A 19,925-nucleotide genomic window follows, 5' to 3' on the forward strand; every position below is an offset into this window, starting at 1 on the left:
TTGAAGTCACCAAGAAAGATAAAAGTGTGTGGGCAGGATGTTGCCCATGTTAGTAGTGAATTTAGCTTGTTTACATGTTCGATGTCATAATCAGGGGCTCTGTAACATAGTAAGAATTGAAATGTGACGTTTGATGATGTTCTTGATGTTAGGTGTCCATTTTAGGTCTTGTGATATGATGAATTGGCATCCTTCAGTCTCAACAGACTATGGTATTGTGCTATGAAACTGGTAACTGCCACCTCCTGTGTTTTTTCAATGCTGTACGCAAAGCTGGAGTGTTTCTCCAGAGCATGAGGCCTGGGTAATTTAATATGGAGATTAAACTGTTACCCAAACAGCAGATTCCTCCTCTCCCACATCACTGAAATAGTCTAATGGAACGGCAGAGCCAATACAATAGGTGATATGATAGAACCTAGAAATTTGAAGGTCTCTACACTGTTGATACTGTGTTGTCTAAGTGGTGGTGGTATGGGAGGGTTTCTCCTAAAGTCTACCACCATTTCTATGGTTTTGAGTGTGTTCAGTTCCAGATTGTTTCAATCACATCACGAGGCAAGTTGTACAACCTCCCATCTGTAAGCGGATTCGTTGTTGTCTCGAATGAGACCAATCACTGTTGTATCATCTCCAAACTTCAGTATTTTAACAGATGGATTGTTTGAGATGCAATCATTGGTATATAGGGAGAAGAGAAGTGGAGAAAGCACACAGCCTTGTGGGGGCCCTGTGCTAATTGGACAGGTATCAGATGTGATTCTGCCTAGCTTCACCTGCTGCTTCCTGTCAGTTAAGAAGCTTATGATCCACTTACAGGTGTGTTCAGGTACACTAGTTGGTTTAGTTTAATTAGAAGAATGTCTGGACTGATGGTATTGAATACTGAACTGAAGTCTACAAAGAGGACCCTTGCATAGGTATTTGGAGATTCAAGGTGTTGTAGGATGTAGTGTAGATCCATATTAACAGCATCATCTGTCCATCTATTTGCTCAATATGCAAACTACATGGGATCTAACAGTGGATCCATGATGATATTCAGGTGGGACAGCACTAGCCTTTCAAAGGTTCTCATAACTACAGATGTTAGAGTAATTGGTCTGTAGTCATTCAGTTCCCTGATGGAGGGCTTCTTTCGCACTGGGATGATAGTACAGCATTTGAAGCAAAAGAAACATAGCACATCTCTAGTGATTTATTGAAGATTTGGGTGAAGATGGAGGCCAAATTGGTCAGCACAGTAAGAATGAGTTATCTTGTCTGGCCCTGGGTGCTTTTCCTGCCTTTTGTCTGTGAAATAGATCTTGCACTTCTTTTTCTTTAATCAGCAGAGGTTGTGAATCCAATGGGTTGGGGTCAGTTGTTGGAAGCTTAGCTGTTGTTGGTGTGTTTGAGATGGGGGTTGTGGCTGTAGTTTCCTTTTCAAACCTGCAGTAAAACACATTCAGGTCATCTGCTAGTTGTTGATTTCCTTCTTCCTGGGAATGTGATGTTTTTAAGAGTTTTCCATATGTTTGCTGGTTCATTTTTTGAAAACTGATTCCTTAACTTTTCAGAGTAGCTTATTTTTGATGCTCTGATCTCTCTTGTTAATATGTTTCTAGCCTGATTGTATAGCATTCTGTCACCTTTTCTGTAGGCTTCTTCTTTGGAATGATGTAACTGCTTAAGTTTGGCTGTGAACCAAGGTTTATTGTTATTATATATTTGCAGGTTCCTTGTTGGTACACATAGGTCTTCGCAGAAGCTGACATGTGATATTACACTATCTGTGAGCTCATCAAAGTCTAAAACATTTGTAATGTTTTACAGCCTCTCTAAGCAGTTTACAGGGTCAGCATATTGCCATCACCATTCTGGGTCTTAATTTTACTGACCCCAGATGGAATGTATGGAAAGCTCAGCTGTTCAGATTGACCTGCTGGCAGTTGGCCAAGTTATGCATCTAACGACTGCACTACCATGCTTGTGTGTGTATGTGTACATGTGCCTGCACCTGTGTGTTGTAGTGCATGAAAAAATGCAGCTAACAGGTTTTACATTCTTTTTTTTTTTTAAGTAAAAGTTTTATTGATTTTAACAACAAACAAAAACACATAAAACATAAAAACATAACATAAAAACATCATCATCCTTCATAAATTTACAGACAGTGTATCAGTTGGTTTACCACTCCCTTTTGTGCATCCATTTCATAGTCATCATAATAATTATATTACATAATAATCATATTATCAATCAACAATTATATATCCTAATATCATTATTAAACAATCATTTGACTATAATTTTACTAATTCATACTTAAGCGAGATAACTATAATTTAGTTAATTTATTTTATAACAAATCATAAAATCATACCAAGTCTATCTTAATAAAATATTACAAAAATATTATCAAAACCAAAAAAATGTATATTCATTATTTCCTAGGTTTCTAAATATTTTATTATTATATTGTATTATCTAACCATTGATAAAAAAGACCCCAAACTTCATAAAATTGTTTATCTTCTTGTTCTCTAATTTCAAATGTAAATCTACTCATTTCAGCACATTCCAATATTTTCTTAATAACTTCTTCTTTCTAATGGTATTTTCTCATTCTTCCAATTTTTAGCAAATACAATCCTAGCCGCTGTTAATACATTTACAATCAAATACTTTAAGTTTTTATTATATGTATCAGGTAAGATTCCCAATAAAAAAACCTCTGGTTTCAAATCTATATGTTTCTTTGTCATTTTTTCCAACCATATGCGAATTCTAGTCCAATATTTTCTAGCGTCCTCACAAGTCCACCACATATGGTAATATGAGCCAGGTATCTGATGACATTTCCAGCACTTTTCAGATTTATTCTTGAACATTCTTGCTATTCTTGTCGGGGAAAATGCCACCTGTAAAACATCTTATACAAATTTTCTTTATATGCTGTTGACATTGTCATTTTATAATTTTGAGACCACAATTTTTGCCATTTCTCTAAATCAATCCCATATCCAAAATTCTTCCCCCAAGCAATCATCGTTTCTTTAACTTGTTCTTCCTCTAATTTAATTTCCAACAAATAATTATATAATTTTTTGATCACTTTTTCATCAGTACCCGTCAAAATCCTATCTAAATCAGTCAATTTATCATAGAATCCTTCCATTTTAGAATCTTTAAGATACCTTGAATGTATTTGCGCATATGAAAACCAATTCATCTTTATGCCTTGTTCTTCTAAATTTTGCATCGCTTTAAGTTCACCCTTTTCATCTAGTAATTCCCCATATCTAACTGTTTGTTCCTTCTTATAGGTTATAGGATAAGAAAAAGCTTCAAAAGTATTCATCTTAATTGTTGAAATTCTACCTATCAATGACAATTGTAGGTTTTCCCATTTTTTCAGATCAGATACTATCTGCTGTTTAAGTTTAATATAGTTATTCTCTTTCAGTGTAGTACATCTTGACGTCAAATATATCCCCAAATATTTAACTTTGTTCGTAACTTGAATTTTCAATAGGTCTGCCAGCTCTTCTCTTTGTCTTAACAACATGTTCTTTGTCAAAATCTTTGTTTTGTCTTTATTTATTTTCAAGCCAGCCATCTCACCATACATCTCTATCTTTTCCAATAGTTTTAAAGCTGTCTCTAGAGGATCTTCCAAAATAAAAACCAAGTCATCTGCAAAGGCTTGCAATTTAAATTCCTCCTTTTTAACTTTCATTCCTTTTATGTTTGTATCCTCTCTAATATTTCTATTTAACACTTCCAAAGTCAATATAAATAACAAAGGAGATAATGGGCATCCTTGTCTTGTACCTTTTTAATATTAATAGAATCTGTAAATTCTCCATCTATCATTACTTTTGCCGTTTGCTTATAATATATGGCTTCTATTGCTTGGATAAATTTTCTAGCAAAGCCCATCTGTTCCAATAATAATAACATAAATCTCCAATTCACATTATCAAATGCCTTTTGGGCATCTAAGAATATCAAAGCCATTTGTTTTTCAGGGTGCGCCGTAATATTCCAATGTGTCCAGGATTACCCTCATATTGTCTTTAATTTGTCTCTTTGGTAAAAATCCATTCTGATCAGGGTGAATAAAGTTGTTTAAGTATTTTTTAAGCCTCTCTGCCAAGATTGAAGCAAAGATTTTATAATCTGCATTCAATAAGGAAATAGGTCTTTAGTTCTTAATTTGTAATGGGTCAACCCCTTCTTTTGGGATAAGTGTAATATAAGCTTCTGACCATGTTTTAGGTATTTTCTTGTTTATCATAACTTCATTCATGACTTCTAACAGTGAAGTGCTCAATGATTCTTGTAATGTTTTATAAAATTCTGCCGGGAGACCATCTGGTCCTGGTGCTTTTCCATTGTTAAGTGCTTCGGTTAGTTCCATCATTGTTATAGCACTTTCTAACATTTTCCCAGTTTCATCAGATATCTTAGGTAGGTTAGCATTTTGTAAATACTGTTTAATTTTTTCCTCATCAAGATCCTTCGTCGCTGCGATACAGCTGCAATCTCGGGGCTCCGAGATCGCAGCTGATATCCCCGCTTCCTGGTTGGTCCTAACGGACCTAAACCGTCCCGTAGAGACGGTGACAGTAAGGGCGCGTTCTGTAGATCCCAGGGACATCGCAAGTCCCTGGTTGATCCAGAAGAAGCCCTTTACCATCGGCAGAGAGGCAGCCATTAAGCTGCTGGAGTTGGGACAGCTCCGGAAGGAAAAGACAGAAAGAGAAGTGTATCGGCTGGTGAGGATTCTTTTTTTTACTTGGGACTTAAGGACACCCTAAAATGAGAAGAAATCTGTAAAATTCTTGACAAAATTTGACTTAGTGGCGATTTTTTCTTTAAGAATGTCAAAATGAGGCTTGGCTTTTATTTTTACTTTTTTTTTCTCTTCACTGAACTTCTATTGCGATCAAGTTAATCAGACTGGTTTTTTTCTTTTATATTTACTTGCTTTCTTTTCCCCTTTTTACTGTTCATATTATATAAAATAGAGGCTCCTTTAGTATCTTTTTAAAAATATATACATATATATATATATATATATATATATATATATATATATATATATATATATATATATATATATATATACACATATATACATATACATACATATACATATACATACATATACATATACACACACACACACACACACACACACACACACACACACACACACACATACATACATATATATATATATATATATATATATATATTTTTCTCTTTTTTAAGGCTTTTTAGGGGAAAGAAGGGGGAGAGGTTTTAAGAAATTTGGCAACACTGCCAACTAGAGGATTGAAAATATTTTATTTGAAGTTGAGAGCTGGGAAAAAAATTCTTTTCAAGGCTACTGGAAGTGATAAGATAGAGGGAAGAGCACTGGAGGATGTTTATACAGGTGCTCTTTGGGACTTCTATTATCAATTGAATATTTGAAGCTTTGCCTTGAAATTTGTGGAGAAGCGAAATAAGAGCCTTGATAAATAAAAGGCAGTGTGTGCTTTCATTTTTTATTTTTATTAACTGGTTTATCCCTCCCCTTTATTAACTGGTTTATCCCACAATATTTTGTAATATTGGTAGACTTATTTTTTTATTTTACCTTATTATTATTTTTTTTAAAGGAGAAGCCTCAGAATATTTGTTTTTCATTTTTTTAATTGGGATATCTGCCTCTTTATTTCTACTTTTGACATATTTTTATGGCTATTTTCCATTTTTTGAGGTCTCTTAATTGGATTAAAGTGAGAAGAACCTGAAGAACTCCTTTTTTTTTTTTGCTTATTATTTTTTAATATTGTTGGGTTTTATTTTGTCATTTTTTCTCTTTATTTTTAATTTTTACTTTTGAATTATAATCGAGTATTTCACAGCTGGATTAAGGTCTTGAAGAACCTGAAGAATTTCTCTTTTCTAATTTTGGGCTTTTTACTTTTTACTGGTTTTTTTTCTTTTTGGTGTTTTCTTTTTCCTAATTGGATTACAATTGGCTACCTTATTAATTGGATTAAAAGAGCCGGAAGACTCTGAGCCACGGAATGAGTAAGAAAATTTTACCTTTGGGCATTTCAACTTCTGCTCCTGTCTCCCCATCAACTGGAGGACGACTTTCAATAATGGCGAAGCAAGATAAAGCACAAGTGGATTTAACGACGGTTATGCAAGGAATACAAGAACTAAAAATGAGTATGGAACAAAGAATGGAGAGTATTGACCAAAGAATTGGGAAGATTGATGAAAAATTTGAAAATGTTCAACAAATGATGGTGAAACATGATGAGAGAATCCAAAAAATAGAAGAGAAAGATAAGCAAAGAGATGACACAATTGGAAATATTGATAGCAGATTAACAACGGTTGAACAAGAAAAAGTGGGATGTTGAAGTGGGAGATGGACAGGTCAGAATTTTACCTTAGATTCCAAAATATTGAGGAAGAAAAAGGACAAATTTGGCTGCAGTAATGATTGAAATCTTGGCTGGAGCCTTGGAAATAACAGAGGAAAAGATGATGGATGGAGTAGATGAGATATATCGAGTCTTCACAAGATATGCAATGAAAAACCAATTACCAAGAGAGGTCCATGTCAGATTCACCAAAAAAACTATTAAAACTCAAATATTACAAGTGGCAAGAGAGAAGGTGTTGAAATACAAAGACAAAGAGATTGTGGTTTTAAAACAAGTACCCAGAAAAGTGAGAGAGATTAGAAGAGAGTATCAATTTTTGACCAAAATACTATTGAAAAAGAGGTGAATTATAGATGGCTGATTCCAGAAGGATTAATGTTTACATGGCAAGAACAGAGACACAGAAATGATTCAATTGAGAAAGCAGAAACATTCTACAAGGAATTTTTGGAAAGAAGAGAAATGGAGATAGAAAAAGAGAACATTTTAACTGAATTTGAAGAGGACCAAATGGGAACGGGAAAAGAAGAAGGCGCAATAGGTGGACAAGTGGAGACCAAAGAACAACGTGAAGTAAGATCCACGAGAGCTGTTAGACCTAAATATAAAAAAGCATAACCATGGAGGAAAAAAACTGATTTCCATGAATATAAATGGACTGAATTCAGCTACCAAAAGAAGAAAAACTTTTCACAAATTAGAGAAGCTAAAATTTGATATAATTTGTCTACAAGAAGTACACATTAAAAACAACACGCACAATTACTGGCACGATCAAAATTAGGGAAAATATTTACTTCTCTGACTCACTGGAAGAAAAGAGGAGTGGTTTTGTACGTTAGAGAAACCATTCCAGCAAAACTGATTTATACTGATGAAGACGGAAGAGTATTAATGGTTGAAATAGTGGATAATAATACAAAACGCTCTTGGTTGCAATTTATGCCCCGAATGATAAACAAGAAGAATTCTATAAAAAATTAAACATGAAAATAATTGGACTGGACTATGTTAATATACTTATGATGGGAGATTTCAATGGAATTGTAGACAATAAACTGGATTATACAGCAAAAGCAACACGACAAAATAGGAAGACTCTCCCAAATCCTTTTTAAAATGACAGATGAATTAAACTTAAAAGATATATGGAGAGAAAGAAATGCTAAAAATTCAACAATATACTTTTTATTCCAATAGACATTTATCATGGTCCAGAATAGATATGATTTGGACATCAACAGAATTATTATCCAATATTCAAGAAATAAATATTGAAACAAGTACATGGGCAGACCACAATCCAATGACAATTAAATGGAAAGGACAAAAAGAAGATCTAGATGGACATTAAACAATACTATTTTAAAGGAAAAAAACTTTACACAATGGATGGAAAAAGAATTGGCCTTCTTCTTTAATGAAAATAAAAAAGAAGATACTTCAAAACAGAATGTTTGGGATACAATGAAGGCATATGCAAGAGGATTAATAATAGACTATACAAAGAAAAAGAACATTAGGAAGAGGCAAATGATTAAAGCTCTAGAAGATGACCATAAAAACTGGAAAAAGAATTACAGAAAACGCCACAGAAAAAGATGTTAAACTCAAAATGGATATAATCAAACATAAAATGGATCAAGTAGAGAAAGAAGAACTGGCACAAAAAGTTAGAAGTGCTAAACAGAACTATTTTGAAGATGCAAATAGGCCAGGTAGATGGTTAGCATATAAATTGAGAAAAGAGAAAGAATCAAGGAAAATATTATAGTTAATAGACGATCAAGGTCAAATTTGTTATGGTAATAAAGAGAAAAGGACAATTATTCGAGATTTCTATGGACAATTATATAAACAGGTTTTACATTCTTAAGGAGGAAAATTTACAGAGGTGTCAGAAATATCTTGATTTAACATGCACTTTTTTCTTTTTCAGACAAAGCTGATTGCACTCAGTGCCCAGATGATCAGTATCCAAATAAAGACCATGATTCATGCATTCCCAAACCTATCAGTTACCTATCTTATGAGGATAATTTGGGGACCAGCTTGGCCACAGTGGCTCTTGTGTTTGCCTTTACTACAATTTATGTCTTAGGAATCTTCGAAAAGTATCACAACACTCCCTTTGTCAAGGCCAACAACCGCAGCCTCTCCTACATCCTCCTCATTTTCCTTCTCTCTTTCCTTTCTTCCCTGTTATTCATTGGTCGACCCACAAGTATGACTTGTCTTCTTCAACAAACTGCTTTTGGCATCATCTTCTCTGTGGCAGTTTCTTGTATGTTGGTCAAAACAATCACAGTGGTTCTTGCATTTATGGCCACCAAGCCAGGATCAAAGATGAGGATGTGGGTTGGAAAAAGACTAGCCCTTTCTGTTGTTTTCTCCTGTTCTCTTGTACAAACACTGCTTTGTCTCATCTGGCTTTCCACCTTTCCCCCCCTTCCCAAATGTTGATTTGAACTCTCTTAGTACTGAAATCATTCTGGAATGTAATGAAGGTTCTGTTTTGATGCTTTATTGCATTTTGAGCTTCATGGGTCTTTTGGCTATTGTCAGTTTTGTTGCAGCTTTCCTAGCCAGGAAATTACCAGATACTTTCCAGGAAACCAAATGCATTACTTTCAGCATGATTATTTTTTGCAGTGTCTGGTTGTCCTTCATCCCTGCCTACATGAGTTCCAAAGGGAAATATATGGTGGCTGTGGAGATCTTTGCCATCTTGGCCTCCAGTTGGGGACTACTGGTTTTTATCTTTTTCCCAAAATGCGATATCATCGTGTTGAAGCCTGACTTTAATAGGAAAGAGCATCTGGCAAAAATAATCCATTAAATGGCATCCTTCATGGTTACTTGTTTCATGAAACATGCTAATATTTTCCCTAACATCTTCAGTAAAAATTTAAGGTGCACTTTTCTATATACATATTTTTATTTATTTATTTATTTATTTGATTTGCCAATTGTTTACAAGATAATAAGTATAAGTGTATACATAGTTGTGAATACTTGAAATGGGTACATATAAGAAAAATAAAAGAAGAATAAGAGAAACAATAGGACAGGGATGGTAGGCACGTTGGTGCGCTTTATGCACGCCCACTACAGACCTCTTAGGAAAGGGGTGAGGTCAATAGTAGACAGTCTAAGGTTAAAGTTTTTGGGGTTTGGGGAAGAAACTACAGAGTCGGGTAGAGTATTCCAGACATTGACCACTCTATTGCTGAAGTCGTATTTCCTGCAATCAAGTTTGGTGCGGTTAACATTGAGTTTATATCTATTGTGTGCTCTTGTGTTGTTATGGTTGAAGCTGAAGTATTCATTGACAGGTAGGACATTGCAATGTATGATTTTATATACCATGCTTAAATCAGACCGAAGACAAGTAATTCAAGGTTTTCTAGTTCTAGAATTTCAAGTCTGGTGGCATAAGGTATTCTACAATGAGTAGAGGAGTGGAGAACTCTTCTTGTGAAATATTTCTGGACTTTCTCAATTGTGCTAATATCAGATAGGTAATGTGGGTTCCAGACTGATGAACTGTATTCGAGTATTGGTCTAGCAAATGTTTTGTATGCTCTGGTTAGTAGTGTGATATTACCAGAGAAAAAGCTACGTAGGATTAGGTTAACAACTCTTAATGCCTTTTTGGCTATGTAGTTGCAGTGGGCTCTAGCACTTAGATCATTAGAGGTGAGTATTCCAAGGTCCTTTACAGAGCTTGGGTCATCAACAAGATCTTGACTATTCAGCTTGTATTTTATTTTCTGATTTTTTTGCCAATATGTAAGACAGAGCATTTATTTGTTGAGATTTGAAGTTGCCATTTGTTTGACCATTCTGATACATAGTCAAGATCTTTTTGTAGGGTAGCAGTATTGTCTGTGGTATTGAACAGCTTTACATCATCAGCGAAAAGAACGCAATTGCTCTTAATATGATCACAGAGGTCATTTATGTAGAGTATGAAGAGAGTTGGTCCTAGAACACTGCCTTGGGGGACACTACTATTGACAGGAACAGAATTTGATAGGACGCTCCCAATTTTGACCATTTGTTGTCTGTTTGCCAGGAATGCTTCTATCCAGTTATTCAGTTGTCCAGAGATACCATAGGATTTTATTTTTAGGAGTAGTTTGTCGTGTACCACTGAATCAAAGGCTTTACAGAAGTCTATGTAGATTGCGTCTATTGCTTTGCCCTGGTCGAGTTGTGTCATCCATATGTTTTTGCAGTGTAAGAGTTGCAGATTACAGGATAGTTTTTTTCTGAAACCAAATTGTTTATTGGAGAGTAGGTTGTTTGTCTCTAAGTGGAGGATGATGGATTGGTTAATAATTGATTCCATGACTTTACAGGTGACGCAGCATAAGGAGATTGGTCTGTAATTTTCAACTAGGCTTGGGTCTCCCTTTTTGAAGATGGGGATGACTGTGGCTTGTGACCATAGGTTAGGCAAGGAGCTGGTCCTGAAAGGTTTTTCAAAGATTATGCTTAGAGGTTTGGCTATGGCAGTGGATAGCTTTTTTAAGAAGTAGGAACATATTCCATCCCGGTCCAATAGATAGAGATGGTTTTAGATTGCGTAGTGCTTTTTCAACATTGTCTTCTGTAAAATCGATATGTATTAGATCATTGTTGTTATCTGTGGTACAGGCATGATCCATTGCTGTTTACAAATACTGAGCCGAAGAATGTGTTAAAGAGTTGGCTTTAATGGTGTCGTCGTTGCAGTCTTTACCATCAGGTCCTATCAAGGGTGGGATGGATCTTGAGTCTTTTAGTTTGTTGTTTACAAAATTGTAAAAAGCACGGGTGGAATTGGTGCTTAGAAGGTTTTCCTCTTGGTTAATGTGATAATTGGTGCATTCGGTCTTTATCTGGTGGCATAAATTTTGTATCGGCTTTTGAAATTGGCAACGTGACCAGATTTGTTTTTCCGCCAGAGTGATCTCTTTTTGGATTGAAGTTTCCTTATTGTTATGGGTAATCTGCTTTTTTGTTTTGTTTTGGGAGTTGTTGTTGGTACATATAGTTTGATGACTCTTTTGACTTCAAGTAAAAATATGTTGTAATGGTCTTCAACAGTATTGCATCCAGTGAATAGAGATTGCCAATCAAGGGATGAGAGATCGTTGTCTATAAGATCATAGTTGCCTTTTTGAAGTTACAATTGGGGATTACATCATTGTGGTGATTTTTGTGTGGGCGTATGTTGAGACAAAAGTCAATCATATTGTGGTCACTGCTGAAAAGGGTTCTTTAGTTTGTATTCCGTAAATTAAATTCAAACTATTGCAGAAGATGAGATCGAGGCAGTTGTTTAGTCTAGTGTTGTTGGTTACTAGTTGTTCCAGTCCCAGATTTGTAATAGTAGAAGGTTGTGTGTATGATTTCAGTTGTACAATCATTTAGGGTCCAGTCAATATGAGGTAGATTGAAATCACCAAGAAAGATAAAAGGGTATGGGCAGGATGCAGCCCATGTTAGTAATGTATTTAGCTTGTTTACATGTTCGATGTCATAATCAGGTGCTCTGTAACATAGTAAGAATCGAATTGTGATATTTAAGGATAGTTCACAGATGATGGTCTCAGGAAGAGCAAGCTCCTGGGTAACTTGGATATTTTTTAGATGTAAGGACTTTTTATAGAAGATAGCAACACCACCTCCTCTACGAATTTCATGATCTGATCTGTAAACATGATAGTCCCTTACTGTGGTAATGGAGTCAGGGAGTGATGCATTGAGCCATGTTTCACAGACAAATATAATGTCAAATTTAGCCATATTTAGTAGGAGGAAAAATTCAGGTATTTTATTCACGAGGCTTCTTGCATTGAGTAGTTTGCATTTAAGGCCAGTAGTAGTTGGAATTGAGGTAGTTAGGGCGTGCATGCCTAGTTTGGGTGATGGTGGATCGGTTGAGGTAGGGTTGTGGTTGAGGGTTAAAGCCGAGTTGAGGGTTGTGTGGCTTACTTTTGATACAGTCAGCATGGTAGTCAATGTACAGGTCCTTCTCTCCATTGTCTAGACGTTTTTTGAGTTCAGTGCGGAGTACACTGAACGTATTTTCAATGTATTTCAAGTATACAGGAGATAATTATTAGTAATAAAGAAGGTACTGGGTTCTAAAAATAGATTTTGGAAACTTTTTGTGAGGTACATTTATTGTGTGTCCATGCTTCTTAACAACAGAAAAATTAATAGACTTCTTCATTGGGTAAAGCAGCAAAGAGTTTTGCTCATGGTTCAGTATAAGCTGACTAGAATGACCATAAAAATGTCTGGTACAAAAATGTTAAAAAAGAAACAAATAAAAACAAAGATGATTTTTGAAGGAATCAAAATTTGTTAATGGCATTCTTCACGTTTACTTTATTTCATGAAATATGCTAATATTTCCCTAACATCTGAAATAGAAATTAAAGATACACTTTTCAATTAATGTCTTATATATACATATTCATTTCAAATATGCAGAACTAACTGTGTATAACAAGGAGGCTACAAGAATAACACAGCAATATAGTATTGTTGGACTGGTTCCTCATATTAACACATTTTTAATTCAATCAAATGCAATTCTGCCTCAAGGTGGAACCACCGATAGCAGCCTTGATGAAATGCTCTCTAACAGTTTTGATGTTTCTGTTTGTACACCTGTCTGCTTGGGTACAGCAATTAAACAGAAGAGGAACAGACTTCAACAGATAGTTAGGACTGCAGAGAAAACAATAGCAACCAGATCTCTTTCCTTTGGAGACCGTACACTGCATGAGCCAGAAGAAGAGCTGAGAAAATACCTCACCCCTCACATCTTGGACCTAAACTGTTTCAACGTCTCTCCTTATGATGCCACTACAGGGCATTGCATGCCAAAAACAACTGGCCACAAAGTCATCCCCACACCCCATGCTATCAGTCTTTAAAACACATAATTCCCACAGCACCATCTATTCCTATGGATAACTAACCCTGTAGACTGCATTAGTATTATCCTTGTCATCTTTCCTATTATATATTCCTGTTGGTATCATATGCCTATTGCTTTGTTGATTGTATCCTATGATTTATGATTTATCACTTTGTTGCTTGAGAGTTTAAACACTAGAGTCAGATTCCTTGTGTATCCAATCACACTTCAACAATAAAGAATATGCTATATAACCTGGATAACAACTTTCAGATAAGAAATATCTGAAAGTTGCTTAGCCGGTTATATGCCTTTTAAAATATCCTTATCAAGACTTGGTTGATGAGTTAATGTAAGAGTCATTTTAAGTCTATTTTATTATTGGTTTGTATTTCATATTTCTTAACAAACCATCTCATTCAAAGAAAGGCTCTGGGCACATTGGGATATGGGACAGTCTGATGTGATGGGGCAACGCCATTTCCATTGGTAGCCTGGCCCTACATCATATTATGTAGGGCTTTATGAATTATTATTTTTTAAACAAGTTTTATTTTCAAGACAAACAATACATAGATACACATAAAACAAAATATAAAAGCATAAAAAATCTCTTATCTGAAAGTTGCTTAGTCCCGGGTTAAAACTCTTGGTACAGACACAAATTCAAATTCATATTCATTTTACATACCATTTCATATCTTATTAACATTTTCAGTTTTCTATATGTCTTCTCCTCTCCTTTAAATTTTCTCAATTTTATTTTATTTTATTTATCTCCTCTCAGTTCATATCATAATATTTATTATTCTTTGTCTGTTCTATTCCAGCCAGCCCTTTATTTTCCTTCTTTAAAAAAAAGAAAAAACTTCTACTGTACACTATATGGAGTATGATGCCTTTATCTCTTTCCCCTACATTTATAATACTTAATATAAGACACATGACATATATTGGGATTCTGTCTGGTACATTCTAAAATTATACTATATTATCAAAAAATAATACAAATCTATTCATTAGTATTGATATTCATTCATATCTTAAACATTTAACTCATTGCTTTTCAATTAAATCACATACTTTTATGGGAGCCCTATTTTCCATAGTTATATATTATATCCCTCATCATATATTATAACTCATTATTTCATTAAAAAGTACCTTCTTCTTCTACTTCAATTCTCATTTCACAAGAAATTTCCTTAGTATACCATATTCTAATCATTAATATTAACAATCATTTATATCTTAAACATTTTATCCATTTCAATTAAATATCATGCCTTTGTGGGAACACTTATGCTTTTCAAAGATTATTACCCCCCCCCCCACATCACAATCTTGAATCATGTTTCGTTACAGTACTCCCTTTTCTTAACCAAAATCTAAAATGTGATAAAATATTTAACATAAATTAGTGAAATTTTTGGTTAAGAAAAGGGCTTTATGAATTATTGCCAACAATTTATATATTCCCTTATAGTTTATATATTCCCTTCTTTGGGCACTCAGTAGGGCACCTTCTATAGTTTCTGGATGCTTTTAAGGCTAGTCCTATGTATAGCACATTGGAATAGTCCAATTAGGAGATCATCATAGCATGAATGACAAAATGGCGAACCTCCATCAAGAAGGGTGGTAAGTGGAATATAACACCTAATTTGGCAAAGGCTCTCCTGCCCACACCTGCTATCTGCTTCTTGACCAGGAGCTGTGAGTCCAAGAAAACTCCATAGTTAATGGATTGGGTCTCTATTGTTGGTCAGGAATCCAGTACATTTGAAGGGTTGGTTTGAAAATTGGTTTAAAAAAAAAGGAATACATTCAGATGGCAGAACTAAAGTTCCTCGAGGCTGTGGAAAGTTCTATAAGAAGCTCTATGTTTGGGGATCTTCCAACTTGAAAAAGTACCCATCTTTGTTCAGCTGAATATGTGCATTTGGCTTATCAAAGGACATCAGGACTCATTATTTTTACCAAAAGCACCTGAACCATTCTTAACCATCTGGGGTAATGCAACCGTGTTGTGACTCAGAGGTTTGAGCCTGCTCTGTTAGAGCAGGGATCCCCAATTGCCCGGTTCCGACATCAGCTGGGCGCCGCGCCCGGTACCGGCGTAACTGGGCGCCGCCATCTTTTATGAGCGAAAGGCGTCCGTGACGTCACGGAGCGTGCTTCGTCATAAAGATAGCGGTGTGGAGCTTTTCGGTAGAAATGGCTTTCTACCCGGAAAAGCTCACCGGGCTGGCGCCGCCATCTTTTATGACAAACAGCGCTTCCGTGAACTTTCTACCCGGAAGCGCTTTTTACCAAAAAGATGGCGGCGCCAGCAACCAGCGGCCCGGTAAGGGTTGTTCCGCTGGAGGCACGGTCCGCGGACAGCAAGTTGGGGACCCCTGTGTTAGAGGACACAGACTTGGATAATGATGAAGAGGAAGATTTGGCTCTGAGGTTTGAGGCTGCTTTGTTAGAGGATTTGGAATTGCCTTCCTCCCCAGGATGTTCCTCTTCGGCAAGTCCTTCCTCCCTGGTTGTGCCTCAGGTGTTGGCAGATAACCAGGAGGGCGTATCAGAGCCTCTGGCTGAGGAATGTTGGTTTGATGCGAGGCAAAGATGCAGGCAAAAGCGTGAGATGCAACGCAGAAAGAAAGGACAAATCAGATGAGAGACTGACACGCCCACAGGGAATAAAAGTGGGTGTGTTAGCTCTGGGTTCTTGTTCGGGACAACGTATTATTTTGTGAGAGAAGCTTTAGAATTATCCTGTGTGTGGCGTCAACTTGTGATTTATGCTTCCTTATCGGACTTGGCAGACAGCTTGCATGAGACTGCCAAGAATGTTTTCAGATTAAGGAATTTAACCCTGTAATTACCGGACTTGCCTGCTTATTTGTGTTTCAGTTGGAAATTTGGACTTATTACTTTGTTTGTCCAGGTGAGACATAACACAACCGTATCCAGGACCAAAAATGATAAACTCCTGGATGCAGAATGGCCTATTCACAGCCAGTCTTTCTTACTTGATGTCTGTTGTTCCATGTCCACAATCTTTGGGTACAACAAAAGGTGACTACTGCATCACTCACTTCACTCAGGATAGAGATAGATAGCTCGGTTTCATCAGCATGTTGGTTATGGATGATCTTGCCTATCAGAAAGGTTGGTGTTGCAAAATTGCATTCAGCCAAATTGTAGGTTATTTTATTACAAGTGAAACAGGCAGTATGACTTGTTCAGCCACACACAACACTCCTCCCAAGCAACAGGGTCAATTTAGATGACTGACAGATATAAAAGGTAGGCTAAAATAATTTTAGAGAAAACTTGAAATTCAGGGGGATGTTGTTTCCAAGCACACAATTTCAGGTATAATTCTTAACATTCCCAAACTAAAATGTTTTTGACCTGGAAAAATGGGATCAATTTGTAGCATTTAAACATGGTGATGCCCTTTGCAAAACAGCATAATGTTTATGCTGATTTTCATTAACTGAGTTACCATTGAGTTCAATGGAATATGGCCCCATGGACCACATTACAACATTCTTCTTGACAAGTGGGTATGAGACAAAAATAACAGCAGTATAGTAAACACCACATGTTACAGGATTATTTGACTTAATTATTATCTTAATAGAAAATTGTCAAGTCCCTTCCCCATATCCCTGAAGGCTATGTCAGTACTTGTGATTCTATGAATATTAAAGTGTGATTATTTACATATCCATGGTGATTGTCAAAGCTGGAGATACAATTGTGCTCCATTAACTAAGTGGACAAATGTGTATTCTCTACCATCTTGGCTTGCAATTGATAACTGCCAGACTTTGAGACTATTCTGTGGAGGAGATGGAAAATTGTTTTTCAAAACAATTTTCCAAGAAACAAAGAAACAAATCATTTGTGATTATTACATTTTGGGTACTCATATTACATTTTCTCCTTAAGATTATATGCAATGTTTGTTTTGCAGGATGTAGTAGCAATGATTCAAGCATTATTCTTCATAATCTTAGTAATCTTCATCCCTCTCATGATGTTATCCCTGAGTTCATGTAAGGAACTGAAATTTGCAAGACATAGGATGATCCTACTCTGATAAAAATAGGGGCAAGTAGTATTAAACTTTTATAATTGCTACTGTTTTTCTTCTATGGGGAAGGGAGGGAGAGAGGGAGGAAAGGACATCATAGTGGCTTGTTTGATATCCACATTATATTTTGTTTCTTAATCTAAAGGAACCTGTACAGTTTTGGTACTTGAGAATCACAAGAGGTTTCTACTTTTAAACATTTACAGTGAAAGATAAATAGAAACAGTGCTCTTTCTATCTCCATCCCTGTCTCTCTCCTGTTTTGTTTGTGTATAAGGGAGAGATTTGTACACTTTTAACACTTACACAATATTGCATACATAAGTGCCAGGTTAAAGCAGAGAATCACTGTTTCTTGATGACTGTCTTAGTTCAATGTTAAATTGGCAGACGTATTGTATTGAAATGCAGCACCTGCTTCCGAGGACAGCATATATTTGTGGTCTGTCAGACTCCTGAATGCAACATAACATCATAACTATGTAGTATGATAGACTTGCAGGGCTGGTGCAATGTGCAACATGTTCACATTGGTGCAATATAATATTATGTTATGTTATGCACATATATGTATAGAGGATTGTCTGTTAGTATGATTTATTGGGTTAGGGATTTTGTTTCTTCCCCTGTGAATTATTGAGATGTATTTGTGTTGTGGGGGTGCACTAAGGGAGGCTCAGCCAATATCATTGTACACATGTTGTGCATTGACAATAAATATTTGAAATTTGAAATATATTTCTGATTTTTTATTTTCACTTCAGTTCAGTGACTCAAGCCTACCAACATGTTGTAGCCTTGGTGTTTGCTGTAAAGGAGATTAATGAAAATACCCAGATCTTAACTAATGTCACCCTAGGTTTCAAGATCTATAACACTTATTTTAGTCCACAACATACCTATGCAGCTACAATGGAATTGCTCTCTACGCCAAACAGGTTCACCCCTAATTATAACTGTGATCTCCAAAACAATCTGATAGCAGTTATTGTGGGACCAAATTCTGATGAAATCCTGCAGATGGCAGACATCCTGACCAGCTACAAAATTGAACAAGTCAGTGGCTTTCATGAAAGAATAATTGCTTTAAAATAATAAATAGTATTTTATTAAATAATATTTAATATTGGTTAATAAAAATAATAGTAAAATACTTGTGTTCCAATTTAAGAACATCTGCTAGAGCACTAATGTGAATTGGATTATACTGTAGTGTACAAACATAACTTGACTTTGAAATGTTTTTAGGAGAGAGTGGGAATGAGACACTTTTTTCTTCTTGGTTTCTTTAAAAAAATTTTTAGCTTGGATATTGTTCTGCTCCAGAGATGGAGACCCAATATACTGTTTTCCATTGGATGTTCCCAAACACACTTCAACAGCACAAACAAATTCTCTATCTTCTATTGCATTTTGGATGGACATGGGTTGGGCTGTTATATATTGATATTGGCAAACCAACACAGATATTACTACAAAATGTGCCTCCCATGTTTTCAAAGAAAGGTATCTGCATTGATTTCATAAGGAAACTGGTTGACGGCTATCTCAATGACATTGATAAAATAGAAGAAAGGATTCGTGAAACATTACTTTTTCTCTTGACCCGCAAATCTAATACAGTGATTGTTCAAGGTGAATTTCAAAGTATGTTAACTTTAAGGAATTTCCTCAAAGTAGCTGAACTTGTGGAAATGCCAGTATATTCTAAAGTATGGATTATGACCTCAGATGTTTATTATGTATCTGTTCCCCTTCAAAGAAGTTGGGACTTAAATTTTGTTCATGGATCTTTATCATTGGCAATTAATTTTAAAGATATTTCTGGCTTCCATCAATTTCTTCAAGCAAGGAACCCTGCTTTGGAGAAAGAAGATGGCTTCCTAAGAGAAACTTGGCAACAGGTATTTGATTGTTTCCTCCCTGGTTTTATCAGTGACAATATGAGTGAGGATATTTGCACTGGAAAAGAGTAGCTAGATGCTCTTCCTATGTCTGTGCTTGAGATGAGGATGACTGCTCACAGCTACAGCATCTACACGGCTGCACACTCCATTGCATATGCTTTGCATGCCATGTACTCTTCAGTGGACCACCAAAAGGGAATTACAAATGGTTGGAGACAGAAAGTTCATCATGGAAGGTAATCCTTTGAATGAACTAGTAAAGGCATTTGCGGTATCTTCTTGTTTCAATCAAATAATTATGAAATTGGAAATGACCTTAAAGATCCTTCTCATCCAATTCCTCCCTGTTTCTTGTCATCTCCTTGGCACTTTTTCCCAGCAACGGAACAATTGTTTCCTTGACTTTTTTTGTTTTTAACATGTTGGAACAGGGTTTTTTGGTTATTTTTTACTTTTATATCTTAAACCTTATGAGGATGGTATGATATTATATTATCTATACTATTTTGAAAAATCCTTTGAGTTGGGGTAAGAATTTAGAAAGCTCTTGTTTCTTTTTA

General features: G+C 35.7%; 1 pseudogene; it reads left to right on the forward strand.

Moving 5' to 3' along the window:
- Positions 1–16,490: 16,490 nt before the first annotated feature.
- LOC148129302 (vomeronasal type-2 receptor 26-like) overlaps positions 16,491–19,925 on the forward strand; it is a 41,168-nt pseudogene continuing 37,733 nt past the window's right edge.

Source organism: Notechis scutatus, chromosome Z (assembly GCF_049901735.1).
Source record: "Notechis scutatus isolate UNSWTSFEM ecotype Mainland chromosome Z, rNotScu1.2, whole genome shotgun sequence".
In the NCBI taxonomy this organism is placed as follows: domain Eukaryota; kingdom Metazoa; phylum Chordata; class Lepidosauria; order Squamata; family Elapidae; genus Notechis; species Notechis scutatus.